The sequence below is a fragment of the Heptranchias perlo genome, chromosome 14, assembly GCF_035084215.1.
Source record: "Heptranchias perlo isolate sHepPer1 chromosome 14, sHepPer1.hap1, whole genome shotgun sequence".
In the NCBI taxonomy this organism is placed as follows: Eukaryota; Metazoa; Chordata; class Chondrichthyes; order Hexanchiformes; family Hexanchidae; genus Heptranchias; species Heptranchias perlo.
Window position 1 is genome coordinate 26,769,618 of NC_090338.1, and position 22,304 is coordinate 26,791,921.

General features: G+C 41.7%; 1 long non-coding RNA gene across 1 annotated transcript; it reads right to left on the reverse strand.

Moving 5' to 3' along the window:
• Positions 1-6,105: 6,105 nt before the first annotated feature.
• On the reverse strand, positions 6,106-22,052 carry LOC137332092 (uncharacterized). Its single transcript, XR_010965577.1, has 3 exons — positions 21,944-22,052; positions 10,161-10,265; positions 6,106-6,336 (listed from the first exon to the last, which is right to left on the reverse strand). It is a non-coding gene; the product is annotated as an uncharacterized lncRNA (long non-coding RNA).
• Between the last annotated feature and the right edge of the window lie 252 nt (positions 22,053-22,304).

Genomic DNA, 22,304 nt, shown 5'->3' on the forward strand with positions numbered 1-22,304 from the left:
CACTATTTTCAGTGCAGAGTGTGGGAGCATCATCTGGAGTGACAGCATTCTCTTTACTCAAAGGACTCTAGGAGAATCAAGGGATATGGGGATTGGACAGGAAAGTGGTGTTGAGGTTGAAGATGAGCCGCAATCTTATTGAATGGCAGAGCAGGCTCGAGGGGCTGTATGGCCTATTCCTGCTTCTATTTCTTATGTTCATACATGTGCTGATGACACTGTACTCAATGAGAACTGTAACTTAGCCATCATGTCACTTTTGCTTTGCATTGGAGTAGGAAAATATAAAACAAACTTTTCATTTAGAGCTTGCTAAATGGAAATATATTGCAATACAGGGAGGTTTTAGAACCAATCTAAAGTGGTAGCGGAGCATGTGTTGCAGATCAAGGAAACCAGTATCTTCAGTTATAAACCATCTAATCTCTCTGTTCAATCACTAATTTTTTAGCTGCACTTTTTAAAAACATTCATTCCAGTTCAGCTGCAGTTAAACAGCCTCAAGATCACAATCCTTTCTGAAAAGTATAGAATCATTTCGGATTTACAACCTGAAGCAGAGTTGCAGCAACTTAATTAGAATTTTTGAATCAATCTTTGTATCTGAACCTGAATGCAACCATTTCAGAGTTGAGTAAACACTGCCACGAAACTTGTTGCTTTCTCCAAATTTGTTTAACCAAGCTTGTCATCAGTAACACTCAGTCTGACATCTTCTAATATACTCAAGAACAATCACAGCAAACAGGATTTCATTATGAAAGGGTTGCAGCCTCCTGAAAATCCAAAAATTCACTTGAACGCATGTGAAAATCTGATTTAGCAAGCAAATGAGTAACTTTCTAATTAGTTTACTGGAACTGGGAATGAATTCTCCATTAAATCTGCATCAAACTGAAACAAAATCTGGAACATCCCCTTTAAGATGATTTCAGGAGTTGTGAACAAACTCGGTGTTTATACAGCTGCTGTCATCCAGAGTGCACAAAGTGGGTCAAGTACATTCTAAATCACTGACTGGATCCAGGGAAATTGCTGGTTTCCTTTCAATGTATACATTTAAAATTAAAGGGCAATGACATTCCATTGAACTGTCACATAATTGCAAATGTTGTAAAAGATACCCGTACAGAGTTGCTCCTGGCTGATTAGAAGCTGCCTAGCAGCAGACATTTTGGGAGGAATTTTAACCCTCCCCCCACCCGGCAGAAACTGGATGGGGGGCAGTTAATACAGAGTAGGAGACTTAGCTGCTAGCTTCCCACCCCAATCCTACTGACTGCAATTTTAAATTACAGGCACCAAAAACACCCGCCTGAAACTGGCAGGGCCTTGTTTAAATATCGGGAACTGACTGCAATATTAACCCCAGGCCTGTGGGGGGAAGCCCTTGTGGCTTTCCCATCAAGCCAAACCTGCTGGGAACAAAAGAGGCCTAGCAAGATAGATTTTATAAAAAGTAATTTAGTTTCCTTGTGGGCTGGGGGAGCCAAAGGCTTTCCTCCCCTTCCTGTGATCACCTCCAGACCTCCCACCACTTACACTTATCTTATGCCAGGAATCATTCCTCAGTCGCTGGGCTGCATATCCACCCAGGAGTTACACATTGATCCCTTTGTGTAAACCCTCCCCCTTGATATGACAGTTTAAAGTTCCACTCCATGAAATCATAGGGCCGATAATGCGATGGCTGCACCCGTTGCACTGAAGTGCATTAAGTTCTGCCTCCCCATATTATCAGGCATGGAGGCCTGAGGTCTACCGTGTGCTCAATGTGCTCTGTGCCCTCTGTAAACAAGACTCATTAATGACCCAGAATGTATTTAATTGAGGCCCAAACCCAATATTGCAGCTGGAGTACCTGAGCAGCACTTCAGTTACTCAATGACCATTAACAATGGGAACTGAAGGGGAGGTCTAATGTATAAAACAAAAACATTTCCTGGTAGCCCTGACTTTCCGTTAAGACCAACCTACCTTGTTTTTCACTGTTGGGCCTCAAAAGGCCAATTCTCCTTCACTGCGGCGTTCCTTCCCCGCTAGCCCCAGACTTTTCTTTTGGCCCAAAATCTAGTCCCAGTACACTTCCCTCACTCCCACTGAGTCACACACTACAAGCAATATTTCAGTCATATGAGCTGACCTCACATTATGGCACATGCTCATTCAGGCATAGGCACAGTCAGTGCATCAAAGCAGTGATTTCAGTCCTGTACAATTAGGATTGCATTATCAACCCCCGTGCATGAGAATAGTGGATTCGGTTAACACCTCTTATTTAGCATGTTATTAGAAGGAACTTCACATATCAGATTAGGCAGAAATCCACCTAAAATGGCTGAATTTGACCAGTAGTCTTAAAGCATAAACATTGTAAAAACTGAGACACACCAATAAGTGATCAGATTTGCCTTTGTTATATTTAGGATTATAAGAGAATTCAACAGAACACATTTTCCCTTTCTGTTTTATTTCTTTCCAATTTGCTCCCTCACCCTTCCACTTAAAGTGATGACTAATGTGGGATTATTGTTCCACAAGTGCCACGAGCCTCTGGTACTTCATCTGTTTTTCACCTGTGAGCCTAATCAGTGAGCGCTGATGGGCTATTTAATTAATAATAGAAAGCCATAGAGTCAAGTTCTCTGCTCCCTTGCTCAGAAACACCGGAGGCGATTTTAACAGTACCCGCCCAGCAGAAACTGGTTGAGGCAGTTAAAATCATCAGGATCTTGCAGACTGTGATTTTTATGCAGTCTTCTGGATGGGCGATAAAATCATCCACCCTAAGCCGATGGGGTCCTTCTTTAAATATGCAGATCTGGGTAAATCATGTAATCGGGCCTCAACAGCAATTATAACCGCTGTGGCTTTCCCACCAGGCTGGAGAGTCGGGACCGGTTGGGAAGATGAAGAGGCCCAAACAGGTAAGTTTTTTACTTTCCTGTGTGAGGCCAGAAACAGCAGGGATGCTCCTCAGGACCCACAAGGAAAGTTTAGGTCTCCCCTGCCCCAGACTCCCGCCCCCCTTCCTTCCCGCGAGACTCTCCTAGAACCCCCTTTCCCAGACTTACCTGAGTACCAGCGGGTAGCCATGGAAAGCCTGATTTTCTGGAGGCCAGCAGCCACTTCCCGCCCCCTGCCGCCTGGAACAGCCTTTTAGTGATGCCCAGGTATGTTTCCAACTCACCTTGCCACCCGCCCTCCCAAAACATGCCCGGAGTTAAAATCGGGCTCGACATTGTCAATTGTGGTGCCTCTGCTGGCACCCAGCTGAAATCAGCAAATTTAGCATGCAACTTGGATGGTATGGCACAGATTTCCCCTTTAAGAACTTGTTTTTTCAGAGGCCAGAATCTGTTTGGAGGCTGAAGTATTAATGATAAAACTGCCTAGTTTCAAAAGTGTGCCACTTTTATTTTTGAATCATACCCTGTCACTCATCAATTCTGATGTTGCAAAAGACCCTCCAAAAATTCTACAAACTTTGCATCTAAAGGGAGGATTTCAGGCAGATGTCTCATAAATATATGCAAATTAGTGTCCTATCATTCAGATAGGAACCTGATGCAATTTTAATGGCCCACTCACTGGAGCGGCTGCTGTGGCACCTTGCAAGCGAAATGTTAATGAGGCCCGGCCGTAAAAATCAACTGGGCCTTCCGTGGCAACTCCTGGGTGGGAACTTTGGTGTCTCTCCCCTGCTATTTGCCCATGAGTTAAAATCTCCGCTTAAGTCTTTGCAGTTTTAATGACCCAGTGATTTCCTTTTTGAAAATTAAATGATCTACATAGTCTGTATTTATGAACATTGTTCATGTATAACTTGAAAGCTGCAATGTTTGAAAGCAATCTCCTGGTCTGTGAACAGTGAAGCTGAATGTAAGGTAAGTCAGGAAGAACTAGCTACCAATTTATTCCAGTGCAGTGATTGCATTGTAGAGGACAAGGATGGCTATTCTGAATACTAATGAACATGCACAGACACATATTTATTTATTGTAAAGTTACTGAACCAGATGTTCTAATTCACCATGTGTGGGGTCTGGCAATGTTTCTGCACATTAGTGATGACTTGATTATGTATCTGGAGGATTGGAACTGATTTCCACCTCATTTCTTGGTCGCCTGGAGTTAAAGTTTAACCCTTCCTCCCATAATTCTGACAGTCATATTAGAAGTGGTGAGCTCAGTTCCAAATACAACTTGATTCAACATTCAATTTCAAAACCAGTAGGATTTTTTTTTGCTTCATGACACGATGGTATAGAATTTCCTTGTAATTTGCAAAGCAGCAATGGCACAAGAGAAGCATTGCACCAAGTTTTCTAAGGAAATTCTCGCGTAAGTAACTTACGCTGCTCTTACGCCAGAATTAGCTATTCGCAAATTTTCTCGATCATTTGCACCACTCCCAATTTATGTCTGCCAAAAACCCAATTAATTCCTTAACATAGCTCTGCCCATCATGCAAAAGACCAGAGAACTCAAGTGTCCTGCATTTACATCCATTCTGAATGGGTGTAAATCACCTTGTCCTACACAGTAATACTCAGCTCTGCAAATATTATCTATTGCCGTATTATGCTGGGCTTGGCAGAGAAGGACCAGCAAAAGCATGAAATGGCTGCCTGTGATGTTAGGTAGCACATGTAGCATACCATCAAGCAGTTGTGCCAAGTGTCAGCCTTGGCTCAGTGGTAGTAGTGTTGGCTCGGTGGTAGCACCCTTGCCTCTGAGTCAGAAGGTTTTGGATTCAAGCCCCACTCCAGAACTTGAGGACACAATCCAGGTTGATACTTCAGCGCAACGTTGAGGGAATGTTGCACTGTCAGAGGTGCTGTATTTCAGATGAAACATTAAACCAAGGCCCTGTCTGCCCTCTCAGGTGGGTATAAAAGATTTTATGCCACTATTCAAAGAAATGAAGAAAGAACTTGCGTTTATATAGCACCTTTCATGATCTCAGGATGTCCCAAAATGACTTACAGCCAATGAAGTACTTTTGAAGTGTAGTCACTGTTGTAATATAAGAAATGTGGCATCCAAATCCATGCACAGTAAGGTTCCACAAGCAGCAATGAAACAAAAAACAGATTATTGGTTTTAGGTGTTGGTTGAGGGATAAATATTGGCCAGGACACAAGGAGAACTCCCCTGTTCTTCTTCGAATAGTGCCATGGGATATTTTACGGTCACCTGAGAAAGCAGGTGCTTTTTTTTGTTACTCAACAGTCATACTGTACAAACCTTTCTCCCAATTCCTCAAAAAAATTCTACACAATCACATTTCAGCAAAAAATCTCCAAGTTATAGCTGCTATGATCGTTTCTCACCTACCCCATTATATGCCCTAAAATTAAACATAAAAAAATTAATGTCATGTATCAAGATTTTTGCCTAAAAGGGATTTCAGGTTAATTTGTTCTATGATGTTGCTTTGAAATTATATTTGGGCCATAAGGGAGTTAAGTTGCAGCTATATACAAGGTATCGGGGATGTTAATTAGGTCAATTTGCTGGGATATGAGATGAAGGAGTTAGCAGAATTTTGTTTCTTCCATACCAGGTTAGTTTGAGAAAATTAGGTTCATCCAACACCAAGCGATATTTGCACCTTTAAAGTTGGATTGATTTCCATTCAGAGGTGCCAACGGGTCACAGCTTATCAGGCGATATGGGTCACATGGCACCTGCACCAAGAGGGAGCAGGTTTCTGATTCAAGGTGCCAGTTTTGATTGTTTCATCTGAAATACAGCACCTCTGACAGTGTCACAGAGCAGGGGGAGGAGCAAAGGTTCAGCTTTTCTCTCTCTCTCTGTGGATAAAGATCAGCGTGCAGCCGGTTTGAGTTTGAAACAGTCAGAGTTAGAGAGGCGGAACTCTCTCACTTTCTGAGTGCCATATATCAGTGATTCTGACTAGTAAAGTGAGATAGGCCCTTATCAAGGGCGAGGTTTGTATAACTAATTATCTTTGGTGTTATGAGGAGTGACAGGAAATGAGTAAAACTTACAGTGGAAACACTAAAGACAGAAATTTACTCTAACGTCTCCAACTTTCACAGAAGATTCTTTGACATTCTTGTATCCATTATTGCATTATTTTATCTCTTTCAGAGCTCTGTCTCCTCGACAGATCTCAGGATTCCTCTTCCTTGAAAGTTTAATTTCTGGAGCACAAGTTCATCTCTGTGGGTTTTCGTGGTCGTTTCTGAAAAACGTATGCATTTCTTCGATTACGGATTTTCCTTCCACCACAGCAGTCCAGAGCTCGCCTCAGTCTTTTTATGAATCTCTTGACTCATTGGGTTGAGATCGAAGACAAATTAGCTTCTATCGACAAACAAGGCAAAAATGCTACAATTAAAGGATAAGCCATTGTTACTTAGTTGTAGCATTAAGTAACAATTAAGTACTTAATTGTTACTTAATTAAGTACCAGCAGAATGCCATATACTGAAAAGACTTTGTTTAGCTTTGGTTTGATGGCTTTGAGTAGCCATCCATTGCATTCAGCATGTGTCAGCCTTTCAGAAAATCAACATTAACTGTATGAAGAGTGACTACTTAGGTGAAGCACTGGAGGGAATGCTGACACCTGTGAAACAAGTCACTAGCCCTGATTTTAACTCAGGGCATAAGTGAGTCGTGAGAGGGCTGAGGTGGGCAGCAAATCATCCAGCCGACTGGAGTGTGAGGTCAGGGAGATTTTAACTCACAGGCATCAATTAAATGATGAAACTTGGCCCGAACCCAGCCGTTAGATTTCAGGCAGTAGGAGGCAGCCAGCAGCAACCCAAGGGAATGGTCTCCAGCCTAAGATAAGTGTTTGGGGGGATCCTAAGACGATTACAGTCTGGGGATGGGGACGAAGCAGGGGAGGCCCAAGGTTTCCTTGTGGGGCCCAAAGGAGCAGTCCTGTTCCTCCCAGACCACAAGGAAACCTAAAAAAAAATTTAAATTATTACTTTTCTTGGCCTCTTTTGGCACCGATCTGCTTCCTCACAGGGTTCACCTGGCAGGAAACTCACCACCTCTTCCCACTCAGGCTACCGAGTAAAAATTGCCATTGAGTCCTGATGACGTCATCATCACTCAGACTGTGACTAATGCCACTGAATTCGAGAAGATAACCATGGTAGACCCAATTTCAGAACTATTACAAAGAGATTAAACAACTATACATTTGAAGGAGGGAGGGTTTCTGAATTGATCAAAGTGGTGGATTTTAATGCTGGGGAATGGGATAACTTTCCAGTTAGCATCCAGCAGTACCAGATCAGTTACATTACAAATTATATGCAGCATAAACCCTCCTCTTCAGTGCCCAATAATATTCCTTAACCTGGTGTGTCCAAGCTGAATCCAACTTCTTTCACCCAACTCAGTTTCTTTCTTTGTGTGCTTGAGCTCAATGTCAACTTTCAGCCTGAGCTATTTAAAATTCCCAGCTTGTAAGGTTGGTCCTTGATTGGTGGATTTACAACATTGAAGCAGCAGTCTATTAGTACCAATCAGGAGACAGTCTTTACCAGTCTACCAAGCCCAGGAAGTTTAAAGGACTGAGGCTGAAGTTTCCTAGCATGCAAAGCTCATGGAGGATCCCTGGATATCGGTGAACACATCGGCAAAGGACACAGACGAGGCAGCAGTCGTGGTGGCAACAATGGTGGCAGCAGCAATAGTGGTGGTAGTGGCAAGGTGGCAGCAGCAACAACAGCAATGTTAGCAGTAGTGGTGGCCATAGACAAGGATGAAAAGGCAGCAAGGTGACTAGTGGGGAGTGGGCAATGGCCAAAACAGTGGGTGGAGATGAATTAGACCAGGCCAGGAAGTTAAGAACAAAAAGGTAAATGAGGTACAGAGATTTTGTGTATTGGGGGCTTGGAATATTAGTGATTCGGTGGGGGGGGGGGGCTTAGATTATTAGACTATGGACATGGATTCTTACTCCGGAAATTTCCAATTGGCTGCCATAACATCTGCAGAAAACCCCAGTTAGTCACCTAAACAGGATTTCCGCCAATCTTCGGTTGAAGCTCTGGCAAACGATCAAGAGAAGCCCTGAGAAAATTTCTGTCATTAATATATGGGAGAGGGGGTGGGGGGGATTTTTTGCGTATGGGTAGCTCATATTTTTGTTTAAGGAGGTCACATCTTAGTGCAATTATATGAAACCTACTCATTGGTAGTGGCACGTGAATTCGACCCCCTGCTTCAAAAGGTTGAACACAACTGTCTTAACTACAACCTCAGCTGATAGTTCCTTACTATAACAGTATATTTCCATTTCCCATCCTTGGAGTCACTCAGTGAGAGTTTCAAATTAGCACAAACTAATTACAATTATGTCATATTAAAAAAAATTTGTGGTAACACAGTAAAGATTAAAGTTGCCTTTGTTACTGAGTCACTCACAGTCAGACAAATACTGCCTCATGTTTCTATGCTTTTTAGCAGTCTGTCTGCATACTTATGTCATCTTCTGACCTTTAATTTTATTATGTCTAGACTCATATACATTAACAGAGCCTCCATTAATTTTCATTTGGATTTTTTTCCCCTCAGTTACATACCATTCCAAGAGGACTGGAGGAAAAGTTGTCCCCAAGCCTTTTACAAAATTATGCTGGAGCTAACTGCTAGGAAGCCACTTAGGTGTCTGCTGTGGAGCACCTTGGGATGTATTACTACGTTAAAGGCGCTATATAAATGCACTCAATCTCCATTCAGGTCTTCCCCCAATGAAAGTACCAAAATTTGGAATGTCAGGCACAAACCCACATCCTATCACTCTGCAGCACAGTGTGATGAAGCACTGATTTATTTTCAAGGAGAAGGAGCCACACAGTGCTGGTGGAGAGCTTTGCCTTCTAGTAGTGCATATTGGAAATTTGGGCTCATGCAGCCTATGATTTTCCAACCATAACATGTATTTGCCTGAATTTCTGATGCATGCCTTTGGTGGACAAGGCTCCCTACCAGCAATACAGACTCAAAGAATTATCTCTTTAGCATATATATTACCCCAGAGGAAAATAATAGGTAGCTATGAACATTTAATACATTTACAATGCATAGAACACTACCCCCAACTTTCTATCAATTATGTTCTGATTTAAAGTTCAAGTGAACCAATCTCTTCTCATTCACTCCCAATGTATAGGACCAAACCTTTTTCCATCTACTCCCTGTATATAATATTTCTGCTGCAAATGTTAATGCTGAAATAGACAATCTTTTTTAAGTCCTTCTTTGCCCACCAGTTTGCATGTTCAGTTTTTGGTTGGAGTGTAGCAGCAGACAACAGCAGATGGTCAGCTCCAGCTTGCATACAACATGATTAGGGCAAAAATGATCTCAGGATTAATTTACTGGCTGATACAGGGAAGTACCGTAGTCCTTATGTATTATTCTCTCTTCTGACAGATTGTGATGGGGAAGTTTTCAACTATAAATGTACCTCCTTTATTGCTTTGTTGTTCTTTTCTGACTATAACAGAGATCGTTTGTGTGCACTTTATGAGATTGGATATGGATCCTGCTAAAATACCACAATATAGACATTTAGAGACTTTCCAGAATTTAAATCTGCAGTTTACACAAACTATAACAAACTCTATTCTCAAACTCATTCCTCCCTTCAGAAATTCCGTGACTATTTTCTACCGCTTAATGAAGTAGGTAGATCCAGATAAGTCCAGTTTTACCCCCAGTTTAGTCCCCCAAATTGAATTCTGTAGGCCACTAGTGATTACAGGTCTACCACAATCTGGTTCAATTCAGTATCAAACAAACTGTTAGCATTTTTTACTGACAATTGAAAGCCAGTGCTGCAGAGGAAAAGCTACACAAGGCTTCAGTTGTTTGTTACTTACTGTTATTATTGTTGTTATGGTAATTATAGATTATCTTAGTCACCTTTTCCATTACATGCCTCTTATCACTTGTGGCTTGTCAGAACAGGAAACATTTAACAATGCTGACTTTATAGGACAGCTGAATGATTGAATTGTCAATTAGTTTATTTACGCACGAAAGGGATATTGCTGTAATGCAGGTGACCTTTTTGACAGGTGATGCACAGCTATACATGCCTAACCAAGCCAGCATGTTATCGTGGCGACGCGCTCTTCCTGTGGAATCCCACCACCAACCTTTTGCAAACTGTTGCTCTCTTCAGTCCCGTATTGAGGTGTGCATCATCTGCCGTGGTCCCTGACACGTTTCCATAGATAGAGAAGCAACCAGCTATGTTTTGGCTGAGTGAAAACACAAAAGAAGAAAATGAAGTTTTGTCATCCTGATTGTCCTCAGCTCATGAGACAGGCTCCACATATCTAACCATAAGTCTGTATGTGGGATAAAGGACAACAAAATTTCCTGTTTTCAATTAAAAAAGACTCCAGCTGATGTTTAAACTCCGAAGACTGCACTCCTTACATTACAACAGTGTTTTCCTAAATTACAACAGTGACTACATCTCAAAAGTACTTCATTGACTGTAAAGCGCTTTGGGATGTCCTGAGGTCGTGAAAGGCGCTATATAAATGCAAGTCTTTCTTTCTTTCCTGTTTGATTTATAAAGCACTGTCTTTATTGTACGTTTAATGATCTTGGCAGCTGCGGACAGTGGCATTAACTCCCAGCTTGCGGCACACACACAAAATTCTAGATGAGGCAGTGTATTACTTGCCTCACCTGACGATCCGCCTCTGCTGTAATATAACAACACTGATAAACTACTGAAAGGCTACACTGAACGTTCCCTGACAACTGCTCTGAGAAACTTGATTACCTATTCATGTAATATAATAGGCATATGGCTACCATGCAAACAACAACAATCTGCATTTATATAGTGCCTCTTGGGCATCCTGCAACCTTTGACCCCATAATTGACAGGTATGCCTTCAGCCACCTACGTCCCACTCTCTGAAAATCCATCCCTGAGTCCATTCACTTCGGCACCTTTCCTCCTTTTAAGATATGCCTTAAAACAGGGTGATGGGCAAGTGGGACTTTGTGTGGGATAGGATATGGACAGCAGAGTTTTGGATAAGCTTAAGTTTATGGAGGGTGGTGGATGGGGGCTGGTCAGAAGAGCATTGGACTAATCAAGTCTGTAGGTGACAAAGGCACGTATGAGGGTTTCATGTCTGCAGATGATATCACCATGTAGAAGAGAAAGAAGAGGAGGGGGGCAAGGATGGATCCTTTGAGGACTCCGGGATTGACTATGCAGTGATTAGAAGAGATGCCGTTGCTAGATATGCTCTGGCTACGATCAGATAGGTAAAAGTGGAACCAAGCAAAGGAGGCCGCACGGAGTTGGACAATGGAGGAGAGGCATTGGAAGAGTAAAAGAAATAACTCACATTTATACAGCACCTTTCACGGCATCCCAAAGCACTTTACAGCCAATGAAGTACTTTTGAAGTATAATCACTGTTGTAATGTAATTGACCATGTTGAAGGCTGAAGAGCCACGTCCAAACAGTTCAAATATTAAACCTTAACATTAAAGCTAACCACTTAATCATTTAAATGCTATGATCAAAAGATGGAGTCTTGATGGCAAACATTTAGTGCCTTTACCATTGTATAATCTGTTCATATAGCATGATATAAAATCTGATAATTCAAGCAAATTTTATTTCATTACCATATCAATGTATTTTAAAGCTCTCTTGAAACTCAGCAAGTCTATCCAGTGAGTAGCTGAGCTATATAGACCATGAAGGTTCCAAGTTTTTTTTAATGGAATGGACCAGCTGTCCTTCCTTCCTGTCCTTTGTTTTTGTATGTTCATTGATATGATCCACTATCTGTGCTGAATTAACTGATCTCAGTAGGAACTGTGGTAGGGGTGCCATGATTGTTCTCAGTGCTCCTGGGTTAAGAAGGGAAAATTGGCAAGGGATTCTGCTCCTCAATGTTATATCCCTGCTAGAAGTATATGGTGTGGATGTTGGGCAAGGACAGAATCAAGCTCAATTGTAATGCTCCTATAGTCAAGTGGCCTACCAACATTTAACTGTCGAGGCGCACACATGAATAAGGACCGCTTGGGCAAGGTACCAATAGGGAGACTGGCAGCTGTGGAACTGTACCCTAGCAAGGAGTCAATCTCTTCAGGAGAGATGGGGAGAAAATTGACTGGAAGAAAAAAAGGTTTTAACCTGGACCATAGTAAATGCAGAGGGCACGTTTTTATGTGAAGTGGTTCCACTTCTGTCCAGACATATTTCCTGCCATCTTGACAATCCCATTAATAACTGCTATAGTTTCATAGGCACTCACAGCCTTTTAGCACTTTACCCAAGTGGCTATTCTTCATGTGTGAGCCTAGACAGTGACTACTGGCAGGCTTTTCATATGGAGATTGTCAAATTTGAGCCTGGATCCTGTCCTCACCTGACAACCACATGTACACACTTTACAGCAAGTGTCATTTGACAATATTCAGGGTAGCTGATTTTCTCCTCCCCTCTCAGATGTGCTAAGGCTGGGATCAGGAATTGAATCTGGAATCTTCTGGTTGACATGACCTAGTAAGTACCATCTGGTAGAAAACGTCCCAAGGCACATCACATGGGAGAGTGTGGACGTCAGCTGTAATAGAAGAGTTAGGAGAAATCACTGAAGGCATTATTGAAAAGGTAGGTTTGAGGAGACTTTCAAAAGCAGGGAGAGAAGTAGCCAGGCAAAGAGGTTTAGGGAAGGAGTTCCAGAGAGGAGGGCTGAAGTGACTGCCACTGATGGAAGAGTGGCAAGATTGGGGAATGCAGACGAGGGTCAAAGAACTTAGACTGAGTGGTGGTACTGGAGCAGGTTGCAGAGTTAAGATAGTGCGATGCCATGGTTTAAATAAGGACACGATTTTTGAATTCAGTGTGCAGAAGACAGGGAACCAATGGAGCTTGGAGAGTAGAGGGTAAAGAGTGATCTGGACTTTTGTAGAGAACAGAATGGGATTGGCAGAATTTTAGATGAGTTAGATTTCATTTGGATGGAGCTCAGGGTCAGGTAAGGCGGGCGTTGAAAAAAAATTAAGTTTTGAGGTAACAAAAGTGTGGGTAAGGTTTTCAATGGGGTTGGGAATGAGGTGAGGACAGCGATGGGCAATGTTACAGAGGTGAAAATAAGCAAGAGTAGATTGACAGGATATAGGTTTAGAAACTGTGGGCACAGGACACAGCAACTGCGCATTGTCTCATTTGACCTGAGTGAGCAAACAGCAGGAGGAATGGAATCAGTGTTTCTGGTAGAAGCCAAATAAGATGGATTCTGTCTACCCAAAGTTCAGTTGTAGAAGTTCTCAATCGTCCATGACTTGATGTCAGGTAGACTGTCTGACAAAACTGAGATGGTTGTTAAACCTTTGGTGGGTTTAGAGAGGTAAATTTGGAACCAATTTTTGTCATTACTGGAACAGAAGTATTTGTGTCATTTCAGTTTTTGTGCTCACTAACATAAGCCACCAGTCACACTCTGTGGTAGCAATTACATTCCTGTAACAATTATTGCTGTCATATACATCTAAGGATGCCTGATGTGGGAATGAAAATTTCACATTGTTGGTGGAGCAGCGTGGAGGAAACTTCACTCTGTGCCAGGCTTGCGTCACGCTCAACGTGGAAGTGCATGATGCTGACATTGGATACCCCCGTCCTAGCCCTGATCCTGCGTCTTTCTCTAGTTTCTCTTCTATCTCCCCTCATGCCCTCTCCAAGCTCATCTCGTCCATGAGACCCACCTCCTGCTTCCTTGACCATCCGACTTCCCTTCCTGGTCCCCACGTTGGCTGACATTGTCAATTGTTCCTTTTCCTCAAGTATTGTCCCCCTTCCTTTCAAAACCACCCTAATCACGCCTTTCTGAAAATTAAATGATCCTCAACCCCTCTGTCCTTGCAAACTACCGCCCCTTCTCCACCCTCCCTTGCTACTCCAAAGTCCTTGAATGTGTTGACGCCTCGCAAATTTGTGCCCATCTTTCCTGCAACTCCATGCTTGAATCACTTCAATCAAGTTTCCACCCCAACCACAGCAGTGGAACAACCCTAATCAAAGGCACAAAGTGCTTGGAGAGGGCATAAGGGGAAATAGAAGAGGAACTAGAGAAAGACGCGGGATCGGGGCTAGGTCGGGGGTATGCAATGTCAGCATCATGCACTTGCACGTCGGGTGTAACACAAGCCTGGCACAGTGAAGTTTCCTCCACTCTGCTCCACCAACAATGTGAAATTTTCACTGTGACTGTGACCAAGGTGCATTTTCTCATCCTCCACAACCTCTCTACAGCTTTTGACATGGTCAACCATACCATTCTTCTCCAATACCACTCTTCCGTTGTCCAGATCAGTGGAACTGCCCATGCTCTTACCTATCCAATCATAGCCACAGCATCTCTAGCAATGGCTTCTCTTCCCACCCCCACACCATTATCTCCAGAGTCCCCCAAGGATCTATCCTTGGCCCCCTCCTCTTTAGGTTCCATATGCTGTCCCTTGACAAAACCATTACTGTAATATTATTCAGCATCAGACCGCAAGAGCTGAAAATTTACAGAACCAGTAGCCCAGCGAAACAGGGGTTCCTTTGGACCTGCCTGCCTAAGGTTAATCACTTCTTGGTATCCATTATTCTATATATAAACCACCTCAACTCATTAATCACTCTCAGGTGTCCATTATCCAGATGTAAACTATCTGAATGCCATAATCAGACCATACTTTGCAACTCACTCTCAAACATCCATGATTCTGAATACCTATGTTAGATTCTATACTTTAATCACTGTCTGAATCCATTAGTCAATTTATAAACCACCTGAAACCCTCAATTATATTACTGCCTGTAGTCACATTTGGGTAGCTGCAATTCTTTATTTTCCAATGTGATGCTGAGTAATATATCATATATGTTAGATAATATTGCCACCAGAGGGCACCAGTTGTTAAAAACAGTAGAATTGTTGGTGAATCAGTGTTACAGAGTCACTCCAAGTATGAACCTGTTTGTTGTACATCATTGAAAAGCAAATCATAAAAAAGCACACAAGGAAGTCCAGAGAAATTGTGGAAAAATTTGTAAGCGGGCAGAACAATGGCAAGTGAAATTCAATAGATAAGTGCATAGTGTTACACATTGAAAAAAAATGAAAAATATATATATTTTAAAAACTATGGGGGTTATAGTGGATAACCCCCGAAACTGGGCGTTGGGTCGCGATGCGCGATTAACCCGCGCCCGGTCATTGAGATGCAGGCAGCACATAGCATTCATGCTGCCTGGTGATTTACCTGACAGCAATGAGCAGCCAGGCCAACCTGCGCTGCTGAGTGGCTGCTCACGAGCAGGGGGGGCCCCGATATCGCGAGTGGCTAGCACTACTTAAAGGCAGCCTGCACCTCTTATTTGCAAAATATAAGATACAGATCCGCATGGAGTCTGAACAGAAAAGACATCGCACACATAAAACACAGATGCAGGTCCCGTCCCTATGTTTACAAACTGTTGAGTTATGTTAAAACATTGAATAAAGGTTACGCATTACTAAATCCCACATCCTCCAATCTGGACGCCAGACCTCACCAATCTGCCTATCTGAGTTTCTACCAGGCCTGCGAGAAACCGTGCACCAAGGTTCTCCGATGATGCACCAGAGGCCTTGGCGCAAGAGGTGGACAGAAAAAGGGGCATCCTGTATCCGCGGGGGGGGGGCAGGGGCAAGAGGCCCTCCTGACATATGCTCCCGAGGCAGTGGGAGGCAGATGGGGACGAAGTCAATGCCAGGCACATAGCACCATGAACATGGATGTAGTGCAGGAAGAAGTTCAATGCTTTGACTCGAGTGGTCAAGGTGAGTGAGGTTAACTGTCAAGTGGCGTCTCCTACCAACTGCACCACTAGCCGCATCCACTGCTCCACGCACTGCACCCACATACCAACAAACTTTTTCAATCAGTACTCCACTCTTCCAATCAGATGCTTCCTCTCACCCTCACACTGTTGCAAGCCGCACACCCACAACTCATAGGTCACAGAGACTGGCAGCTATTCAACCATGCAAGGCACATCACCCAAACATCTTGTAGGACCCTCACCGATAAATGTCCCATTTTCTTGCAAGAAAAGGTGGCACATAACAGGAGGCAGCAAGTGGCAGTGGCTCCACGGAACATGAACCTTTCGTCCTCTCTCGGGATGACAGCATTCCTGTCCCACCCCTGCCATTCCACCAGTGCCCTTGCTGTTGCCTGTCAGCTAGCCAGCCCACTCCCTGTAGAGTATTGAAACTTTATTATAAGAATATAGGAACAGGAGTAGGACATTTAGCCTCTCGAGCCTGTTCCGCCATTCAGTGAGATTATGGTTGATCTGTGACCTAACTCCATATATCCAGCTTAGCCCCATATCCTTTGGTTAACAAAAATCTATCAATCTCAGATTTAAAATTAACAATTGAGCTAGTATCAACTGCCGTTTGCAGAAGAGTGTTCCAAACTTCTACCACCCTTTGCATGTAGAAGCATTTCCGAACTTCACTCCTGCAAGTCCTGGCTCTAATTTTTAGGCTATGTCTCCTAGTACTAGTATTCAAGTATAGGAGACCTCCAAAAACAGGTAAAAATGCATCAGCAGCCAGAAGCAATAATCCAGCAACTAACCTGTAACTCCTGCATGATCCCTTTAAATAGTGCTGGGGTGGGGGGGGGGGGGGGGGTGGTCCTCATGCTGTTTATGACCTGTTCAGCTGTGCAAGGTTGGAGCATTGAGTTCCAAAATTGCATCTGTCCCTTTAAATCAGCGTTACACACTGATCTACTGCATATTCTGCCTACTTTACATGCTGTCGCGTTCGTTATTTGCGTGTGCGCAAACGCCTTTACCAAGATGACGTCCGACGCACGTCACACTAGAAGTGTACGCGCGCATTCCGGATGCCATTTTGGGTCCTTAGGAGGCTGCGTAGTGTGCCTAAAAATGTCAAACTAGGTAGGAGGGAGGCTGGACAAGATCTGGAAAATGATAGTAGATTCAATAGTTACTTGTCCAATAATCTTGGAGCAGCAATCAGCAACGCAAATAGAATGCTAAGCTATACTGGAAAATCAGTAGACTATTGAGCAAATTTAGCAAGGCCTCACATGCAGCCAGCACTTATCATATAATCTTAGGCAGTTCACCCAGGGGCATAGATATGGGTGGACTGTGGCCACCCACGTAACACCTAGGCCAAATCCAATTCTAAGCCTGTGTGAATGCTAATATTAAGCAAATTTATTAACATGCTTTTGTTTTTGAACCATGCACCTTGAAGCAGAGCTCAGTTATTGGACAAATAGACAATTTTTAAAATATGTAGCAGACTTCGGCCAATCAAAGACAAGGTTGTGGTGACGCAATGTTTGGCTGGGCTCTTCCTCTTACACAACGAACTATTTTGTTGATTCGCAGGTTTGATTCACAGGTTGTGAGGCATGTGGCGCAAATACTTTGGAAGTCCCAACTGTTTCCATAGTCCAAAATTATTTTAAATGTACATTGTGTAGATAACTGGAGCGGAGACAAGAGGACACTACCTAAGTAATGTACTGACTTTCATTTAATTTACTAATTGATTAAAATTTAAAATTACTGTGTTCTTGCTGGTTTGGTGACACTGCTTGCTTGACTTCTTTAAGTGCATTTACTGCATATTTATGTATTTTATGCAATCTATTTTTTGTCTACATAGAACATGTTAAATGGACATACAGGGGTGATATTTAATGTAATCGGGGTTTTCATTGTTTTAAATCATTTGCAATATAAATGATTTGCTGTGACATAAGACTTTTGGTCATTGCCCGTCCAAATCTCCATTCCTAGCTACACGACTGGTGCACCCACTGTTACCCAATATACACTAGCTGTATGCAAAGCCTTGTGAGTAGCACAGGGGCTTGCAAAATTTACCCTTATATGTCTCAGAGCATCATGTTGAAGGCTCAGCGTGCTCTGATCAGGTCACACTTGAATACTGCATTTAATTCTGGTCACCAAGGGACAGATCCAAGCCCTGGATAAAGTGTAAAGAAGTTAAAGTGTAAAGCTGATCCCCACCATTAGAGGACTTAGTTATGAAGAAATATTAGTAAAAAATCTGACTCTTCAGCATTAAAAGGAATAAGAGGGGACCTTACAGAGGCATTTGAAGCTAATTGGAATAGAAAAGGTTAATCCAGAGCACTATTTCATGTTAAGCTATGACTGTGGATATGGGGTTATAGGTACAAACTGGTAAAAGACAAGTTAAGGATTGATGTCAGGAAACATTCTTTTCATGCCGAGTGATTAAAAGAAAGAAACAAACTACATTCATATGATGCCTTTCATAACCTCAGAATATCCCAAAGTGCTTCATAGCCAAAGAAGTATAATTGCTGTTGTAATGTAGGCAAAACGGCAGTAAAATTTCACACAGCAAGGACCCACAAAGAACAATGAGATAAATGACCAGATAATCTTTTTTTTAAGTGAGGTTGACTTAGGTATAAATATTCAGCAGGACACCAGTAGAACTACCCTTGCTCTTCTTCAATTTGTGCCATGAGTTCTTTTACGTCCATTTGAGAGGGCCTCGGTTTAATGTCTCATCTGAAAGATGGCACCTCCAACAGTGCAGCACTCCCTCAGTACTGCACTGAACTGTCAGCCTAGATTATGCGCTTAAATTTCTGAAGTGAGGCTTGAACTCACGATGTACTGACTCAGAGGCAAGAGTGCCACCACTGAGCCAAGCCAAAATAGTTTTCTGGGCTGGGTAGTGGAATCAAAAACTTTGAAATCGTTCAAGCAGCAGTTAGATTCTATGATGAAGGAACTATTGGTTTTTATGGAAGAATGGGCTGAATGGCCTCCTTATCTTATTCTTGTGGTACTTCACTGCATAGTTTTAAGAGTAACCATTTTGAATCAATGTCATTGCATATTTTCTTCAGATACTTGTAGTTATTTAGTTGGATTAACTAATTTAAATAATTTCATATTATCTAACAGTGCAGTTAAAACTTCAATCAGCAATGGTTTTAGAGAAGATGATATCAAGTGAGCTGTACAGACAGACAGGCCAGGATTTGATTCTTTGCTTAGTGGTTCTAGATGCTGTACAATTGGCCTTAATTCCCCAGGATAAGAGAGGGGAAAATCAGCCAGGGTCCTGCTTCTGATTGATGTACAGTGCCCCCTGCTAGAAAGTGTGCAAGTATGAACAATTTGTGATGACAGGATTGGGAATTGATATAACGCCCTCATAGTTAAATAGTCTGCTGACATTGTATAAGTTCACACGTGAAGAACATTGACAGAGAAAAGTCTTGTATTATTCTTTATAATTATTATTTTTTGTTCACCTGAATAAGGTAGAACGATGTGTATTAATTCCTGGTGATTTATTTCCATCATTGATGGTGTGTCTCACGATAAGACCAAGAAAAAGAGGAAATACGTATCTTAAGAGGGCAGTCTACCCTCATTGAGAAAAAGAAATGTTCAAAAGATCAACAGAAAGATAGAAGAAATTATGTTAAAGTTAATCTTAAATCTTTCAAAACTAATTACTCAATATTTTCTAATAAAGTAAATAGTGTGTTTAGCATTGTATAAAATTGTAGACATCAAACACTATGGAGTTCACAAATGTAAGGAATCTTACAACACCAGGTTATAGTCCAACAAATTTATTTTAAAATCACAAGCTTTCGGAGATTATCTCCACCCCAGTCCATCACCGGCATCTCCACACTATGGAGTGCGTTTGAGGCTATAATCTGACAATGCAGGAGCAAGAACTCAAAGTTTAGATTACAGTTTCTTGACGTTCTCCCAGGTAGCAATTATTTTATATATTACAAAGTACATTTAACAAGTCAGTAAGATTATAGGATGTTTCATTTTTTTCAGATGCACTTAAAGAAAAGATTTATTCATTACAGCCCTCAGCTTTTTCAATAAGGAACTGTAGTCACTTAAAAGATACGAACTCAACAAAGTAAAAACTTACAGATGTATAGCATACTAGGAACGATTGGAGTTTGGCATGAAGCTAACTGTCCCAATTAATTCTAAAGCTATAAAGCACCAAGTATTTTTGTATGAATTCAACTGAAAGTAATACCTCAGATCATTGAGCACCATGTTATAATAAAAATCATGGTTTAGGACGATTTTCAATCTGAAGCCCATTAATGCAAACTTCTTTCAGAAAAATAATTAAATGAAACATATTTAATTTCTTTCCTTCCCCTCCCCTGCTTTTTCCCATCTTTGTTAAAGGCAGTAATTCATTCTAGGGTACGGTGGTTCCACGGGTGCCAGCAATCCTCTGGCCCCCTTCACATTTGAGCATTCTTAATGTGTGAACCTAGACCATGAGTTTCAGTCAGTTATTCAATTGTGGGGAGCTTCACAATTTAATCCTATTCTGGCACAAGGGGGTCCAGTAGTGTAGTGGCTATGTTACTGGACTAGTAATCCAGCGGCCTGGACTAATAATCCAGAGAATGTGAGTTCAAAACCTACTATGACAGTCTGAGAAATTGAATCCAGTATCAGTAAAAGTGGCCATGAAGCTGTCAGATTGTTGTAAAAGCCTAACTGGTTCACTAAGGTCATTTAGGGAAGAAAAACTGATTTCTTTACCTGGTCTGGCCTATACATGACTCAGTCCCACACCAGAATGGTTGACTCCTGGCTGCCCTGTGAAGTGGTCTAGAAAGCCAGTTAGTTGTATCAAACTGCTACTAGCGGTTCAGAAAGAATGCCCACCACCACCTTCTCAGGACAAATAGGGATAGGCAATAAATGCTGGTCTTGCTAGTGATGCCCACATCCATAGAATGAATTTAAAAAAACACACACACATTGTAACAGAGGTCATTGGATAGCAATCAAGAAAAGACATTCTAGCTGATTTTTCCCCTCTCTCTAGCCTGGGATGTTGAGGCCCTAGCACCCTAAACTTTAACCTGGCTGATAAATAACTCTGCATGGACCATGAATCAAACCTGAGGCTTTCTTGATTAGCATGACTCAGTACCAAATTGTGTATTGCATTCACCCACTGAGCCAACAGGGATCCTATATATTACATTTCTTAAACTATGAAGCCTATTTCTTAAGTCTGATACATTCATTTTAACATATAAGGTTAGATTTTCCAATCAACATTATTTTAACACCAGCATCTCATTTAAAATAAATGAGGTAACACTAGTATTAAAATAACAGCAATCAGAAAATGTAGGTTAGGGAGTTTATCTCAAGTCCCAAATGTAATATATATTTAATTAGATGCACGCCTGCACCCCAGACACTGTTCTGCTATGTCTCATGTCTTTTCAAGTGCAACTTTCTGACTGAAAATGTAACAAGCTCCTTTGTGCCTCATTCTTTTGAAAATAAACAGAGATCTCTGTGTTTAAAATGGGTTGGAATTTGTCTCAGTCAGTGGTCATAAAATCTCACTACTGGTGTTGCTCTGAGGTTAATAGCTATCCAAGTAGTAGTTTGACATTTTGCATTTATAACTGTCATCAAATCATGAAAATCTACTGACCATAATTATACAAAAAAAATCTTACAAACAGAATAAAATCTATATCAAAATTGACACAAAAAGTTCATAACTTTTCAGGTCATTCAATGCTATTAAGAATAAGGTAATTGTAATTGCTTTGGGATTTTGGATTGTGCAGCCAGTTTCTCATAAATTACGGTATATTACAAACAGAGTGTGATGACGAATCCATGTTTCAGCTAATGTAGTTCAGAAGGCTAGATATTCAACTTCATTTAAAAAAAAGGTTTATATGGCAGTCCAGTGTGGTTGCATAACATGTTGATATTCACGTGCTAAGCTAAGGAGTGATAGGATGTGAATTTATACTCACAGCATGTTCTTGATCTCAGGTATGCCCAGACAGCAAAAAGAAGGAAAATTATAAGAACAAGCTCCCTTCCACCTCTCAGCCACTCCTAGGGACTTGCTCAATCATGGAATCTTGCATAGTGACATCTAAAGATGGGGGAGAGAGAAAAAAAAACATCATCTGCATCCAGATTACTTGGTATGCTTCACAAATTGGTGAGGAGATTTTTTTTAATGGATTTTAGGGTTTGAATGGACACAGTATGTGATACGTTAATATCTAACTCTTATTTTTTTCAGTCCTTTCAGTTTTTATTTTCTTGATCCAAGGTTATCTGGAGATTTAGTTATCTGATCTGGTGATTAAGTGAACAGATATAAAC